Source organism: Pelophylax lessonae (assembly GCF_965119305.1).
Source record: "Pelophylax lessonae genome assembly, chromosome: 2".
Taxonomy (NCBI): Eukaryota; Metazoa; Chordata; class Amphibia; order Anura; family Ranidae; genus Pelophylax; species Pelophylax lessonae.
The window spans coordinates 105312375-105318484 of NC_138769.1; positions in this window are offsets into that span (position 1 = coordinate 105312375).

Below are 6110 nucleotides of genomic sequence, written 5' to 3' on the forward strand. Positions count from 1 at the left end.
TGAAATGGAAGGAGTATCAGACCACTGCAAATCCACGAAGACCTGGCCATCCCTCTAAACTTTCAGCTCATACAAGGAGAAGACTGATCAGAGATGCAGCCAAGAGGCCCATGATCACTCTGGATGAACTGCAGAGATCTACAGCTGAGGTGGGAGACTCTCTCTATAGGAAAACAATCAGTCGTATACTGCACAAATCTGGCCTTTATGGAAGAGTGGCAAGAAGAAAGCCATTTCTTAAAGATATCCAAAAAAGTGTCGTTTAAAGTTGGAAGACATACCAAACGTTTGGAAGAAGGTGCTCTGGTCAGATGAAACCAAAATCGAACTTTTTGGCAACAATGCAAAACATTATGTTTGGCGTAAAAGCAACACAGCTCATCACCCTGAACACACCATCCCCACTGTCAAACATGGTGGTGGCAGCATCATGGTTTGGTCCTGCTTTTCTTCAGCAGGGACAGGGAAGATGGTTAAAATTGATGGGAAGATGGATGGAGCCAAATACAGGCAGACTTGTATAAAGTACTCGAAATTTCTACTTGAGTAAAAGTACAAGTGCTCGATCAAAAAATTACTTGAGTAGAAGTGGAAGTGCTCGCAGAAAAAGTTACTTAAGTAGAAGTACTAAAGTATTCAACATTTTTTTTACTTAAGTATTGCAAGTAGTTTTTTCAAAAAATTTGCTACTTAAGTACTAAAAGTAAAAAGTACCAGTAGTTTTGAAAAAAAATTTCTACTCAAGTACTGAAAGTAGAAGTACAAGTACTGTGTTATGTAGTTATTAAAGAAAGAAGTCAAAAGTATGAACATCATATTGTTTTTATTATTTCAAATGATTTATTCAAATGATTAACCTGTGTTTGTTAGTAGTTTCTTGATGCACTTTAAGCGCTGTAGCACCATTTATTTGTTTGTTTCATATTTTCTTTTTATTGGAAAGATTTGGTATAGCAGCTTTTATTATACACAGCCTTTATTTTCGTATGCGCTGATTTACAAATTACATTATACACATTTTTTTGAGCTTTATGCAACCTGCCATCTACTGTTCTGGCAGTGGTAATTTTTTTAAAAGTAACGAGTAACTATGCAGCACAAAAAAAAAATACTTGAGTAGAAGTATCAAAATCATCGAAAAAATGTAGTGAAGTAAAAGTAGAAGTAGGAGAAAAAAATTCTACTCTAGGAAAGTACAGATACCGCATTTCGGTACTTAAGTACAGTACTTAAGTAGTTCTACTTCGTTACTATACATCTCTGAATACAGGACCATTCTGGAAGAAAACCTGATGGAGTCTGCAGAAGACCTGAGACTCGGACAGAGATTTGTCTTCCAAAAAGACAATGATCCAAAACATAAAGCAAAATCTACAATGGAATGGTTCACAAATAAACATATACAGGTGTTAGAATGGCCAAGTCAAAGTCCAGACCTGAATCCAATCGAGAATCTGTGGAAAGAACTGAAAACTGCTGTTCAAAAACGCTCTCCATCCAACCTCACTGAGCTCGAGCTGTTTTACAAGGAGGAATGGGCAAAAATTTCAGTCTCTCGATGTGCAAAACTGATAGAGACATACCCCAAGTGACTTACAGCTGTAATCGCAGCAAAAGGTGGCGCTACAAAGTATTAACTTAAGGGGGCTGAATAATTTTGCACGCCCAGTTTTTCAGTTTTTTATTTATTAAAAAAGTTTGAAATATCCAATAAATTTCATTCCACTTCATGATTGTAAAATTACAGTTTTATATCTTTATGTTTGAAGCCTGAAATGTGGCAAAAGGTCGAAAAGTTCAAGGGGGCCGAATACTTTTGCAAGGCACTGTAGCTCAAGGCATTTTTACATAGTTCAGAGAGCAGCAAGTAAAAGATTTTTCGGTTCTTCTGAAAATCTGAAAGCTGAAATCTGATGGATAACTAACCAGAATAATTGTACTGGGGGTGCATAGGCGGCTCTCTAATTAGGCAAATTAGGCGGTCGCCTAAGGCCTCGCACCTACAGGGGCCTCGCGGCCAGTGGCGGAGCAACAACATTTAGAAGGGCGCAGTCAGGGAAATCTCCCAAATAAAATATTGCTTTAAATCCTCGGATATAAAAGTTGCAGCAGTGTGCTGCAGTCCCTTTACTGCAGCTGCCAGGTGTCTGTTGTCCGCTGACACTTACCCCGCCTTCCCTGCCTGGGGATTGGCCGTCTGATCACATACCCCCTAAGATATGGAGGAATCGGTGGGTGTGTACCTGCATCAGTAGGAAGTGACTGCCCGGTCAGCTCACTCTGCTATCATCGGTTGTTGCTCTGGGAGGAGAGCTCTGCCCTGGATCGGGAACATAGAGGTAGCCAGGCCCGACTTGTCACTCTGCAGGCTGGTCATAGATTTGTGGTGTCTACTACGCAAAGGGGGTGAGTAGCCCCAGGGAAGTTGGAAGAGTCCTAGAATGGTTGGTGGAGGAGGAGAAGAAGAAGAAGGCCCTGGGTGGCTGGGGGAGGAGAGGGTGGCTGGAAGAGAAGGAGAGGGTCCTTGGGTGGCTATGGGGAAAAGAAGAGGGCCCCTGGGTGGCTATGGGGAAAAGAAGAGGGCCCCTGGGTGGCTAGGGGAAAAGGAGAGGGCGCCTGGGTGGCTAGGGGAAGAGGAGATTACCCCTGGGTGGCTGTAGGAAAAGGAGAGGGTACCTGGGTGGCTGCGGGAGAAGGAGATGGCCCCTGGATGGCTGTAGGAGAAGGAGAGGGCCCCTGGGTGGCTGGGGGAGAAGGAGAGGGCCCCTGGGTGGCTGGGGGAGAGGGAGAGGGCCCTTGGGTGGTTGGGGGAGAAGGAGAGGGCCCCTGGGTGGCTGGGGGAGAAGTAGAGAGCCACTGGGGGAGAAGGAGATGGCCCCTGGGTGGCTGGGGGAGAAGGAGATGGCCCCTGGGTGGCTGGGGGAGGAGGAGAGGCCCCCCATGATGCCAGAGTCAGTTGCCAGGGAAGAGAGTGGAGCTGTGCCAGTCCTGCATATCTGACATCAAAGCCAAACATGGTGGAGCTGGAGCCCTTAGCCCTACACAATGACAGCACCCGAGGTGGAAGGTGAGGGGTAGCGGGGCTGTGACATTACATAACATATGGACTCTGTACATTATTGGTAGTTTTGGTTGGAGTGGTCCTTCAGATGTTCCAGAATATCAGGCTGCCATGCCTTAGTCCCCACAGAGTGCACTACAAGTCTTAGCATAGCAGGCAGTAGTTCCTCAGCCCCCTACAGAGAGCAGTACAAGTCCAAGCATAGCAGGGAGGAATGGCAGTGCACTATACTGGAATTTACAGTGCCCTCTGTGGGGACTCAGGTATGGCAGCCTTCTGCAGTGGGACTTGTCGTGCCCTAGACTGTGGCGGATTGAGGAAGGGAAGTGTAAGGGGGACTCTGGAAACTCTGATGCAAGGGGGAGCTTTGGTGACCACAGAGTTCTCTTATACGCCAGAGTCCTCAGCTTTCCCCCTCAAATCAGGGTTCCCAGAACTCTCCTTACATCAGAGTCTCCAGCATTCCCCCTTAAATCAGGGTTCCCAGAACTCCCCTTACTTCAGAGTCCCCAACATTCCCCCTAAATCAGGGTTCCCAGAACTCCCCTTACTTCAGAGTCCCCAACATTCCCCCTAAATCAGGGTTCCCAGAACTCCTCTTACATCAGAGTCTTCAGAGTTCCCTCTTACAGTGTAAGGGGGAAACTCTGGAAACTCTGATGTAAAGGGGGCTCTGTGAAATTTGATTTAAGAGGGGGAATCTAATGTAAAGAGGAATTCTGTGGACTCTGATGTAAGGAGGAGATGCTGGGGAGAATCTGATTTAAAGGAGAACTCTTATGTAAGGGGGACACTGAACTCTGATGTAAGGAGGGACTCAGGGAATCATGACCTATAGGGAAATGCTGGGGACTGTGATGTAAGAGCAGACATATATATATATATATATATATATATATATATACATGCATACCCGATGTTTAATGATCTTTGATTAAAGAAGAATTGGTTAGAGAAAATTCTAGAAACTGTGTATTCATAGTACAAAGGTTAAGTCTATTAATATATGCAATTTATACAGTTAATTTTTATCGCTTGAATTATTTTTCCCATTACGGGCGTGAGTGGGGCCTCATGTCCAAGTTTTGCCTTAGGCCTCACAGAGCCTAGAGCCGCCTCTGTGGGGGTGTATGTATATATAACTCAAGTTGAACATTTACTATGTTGCCACTAATGATGAATTAAGCAAACTATTACAAACATCTACATTCTGCAGGATGGCCATGACTGTGCAATCTCTTATCCTGAAGCTTTGTTAGAAAATCTGCTGCATCATTACTCAAAGACAAAATTTCTGTCTGCTAAAAAGCAGCAAGACAAGTTTACATAAATCTGCAACTCAATGCTGTATCTGATTCCTTCTTTCACAATCAAGAGGCACCAGATTTTCATATAAATGCCACTTCTCTCCCTATCATTCGAGGTACGAGGACTAAGAGGACCAAGAGCCACACAGGCCAACATTCATGTTTCAGAAGTAAATGATTAGAGGGAGGATATTGCAATTGATCAAAGCTGTGCAACTGCCTGTCACATGGGAGCCATACCGGTACAGGCAAATGAGCTGGTTTTTCATACTGCAATCTTTATCAATGGCAATAAAAGAAATGGTGGAGATCCAAGGCTGCCATAGCCCCATTGTGCCTTAAAGCATATGTAAAAATATGTTTTCAACGGTTTAACCCAGCGGTTCCCAACCTTTTTGGCACAGGGGACCAGTTTCATGCAGAATATTTTGCCAAGTCGAGGTTGATGAGGAATTTGTCTGGGGGTGATTTCTCAGGCGAATGACTGGTTTTAGCACTTCAATCTTCCAGACACCTTGCTTGAAATGGTGTCAGGATGATTGAATCACATTATTTATATTACTACATTGCAATATATATTGAAATAATGCAAGTCACCATAATGTAGGATCAGTGGGAGCCCTGAGCTTGTCACTTGCCACTGTCGCCTGCTACCACATGCAGTGTACCACTTGCCACCATCATTTGCCACCATCGTCTGCCACCAGATGCAGCATGTCACTTGCCACTGTCACCTGCCACCACATGCAGCGGGCCACATGCCACTGCTGCCTGCTACCAGGTGCATCATACCACTTGCCTCCATTGCGTGCCACCAGATGCAGCTTGTCACTTGCCACCGTTGCCTGCCACCAGATGCAGATTATCAGTTGCCACCATTGCATGCCACCAGATGCAGCATGTCACTTGCCTGCCACCAGAAGCAGCGTGCCACTTGTCACCAGTAGCCTGCCACAAGATGCAGCATGTCACTTGCCATTATTGCCTGCCACCAGAAGCAGCGTGCCACTTGCCACCATTGATTGCCACCAGATGCAGATTATCAGTGGCCACCATTGCATGCCACCAGAGGCAGCGTGTCACTTGCCATTATTGCCTGACACCAGAAGCAGTGTGCCACTTGTCACCAGTAGCCTGCCACCAGATGCTCATATAGAGGCCTGGCTGTGAGTGAGTGGCCAAGTGCATGTGCCTCTTTCTGGTTCCCCCTCCAATCCCTGCTCAAGAAAACTTCTATCTTCCCTTGTTTGCAGCTAGGAACTAGACGGTTCACAGTGAGAGAGCTAGTTCCTATCCTGCGAAAGGACCTTTTTCTCCATAGTGGTCGGGTCCTGTTAAAGTATAGGAACTAGCCAGCTCACAGTGAGAACTCTAGTTCCTATCCACTTAAAGGACCTTTATACCTCCAGCTAAGAATGGTCCTTTAAAGGGATAGGAATTCCTAGTTCCTATACTGTTAATTAAACTTTATTGATTGCAAGTTTTCCAGCAAATAAAGGGAATGATTTTATCTTTTGTGGAGCACAAGATGGCACTTACAGAGATCTGAGCACATTACACACATAGACCTGCTGCAGGCCTTGTGGCTCATGATGACTGGATGCTGCTGGGCCAGGTAGGGAGATTGAGTTGCACCGACCTTTGTAAAGCTGTAGCAGTGTGGAAAGCGGGGTACCGCACATATGGGGGGGGGGGGGATTTGCAGCAATGTGGAAAGTGAATGGCACTTGAGAAAACAGAGT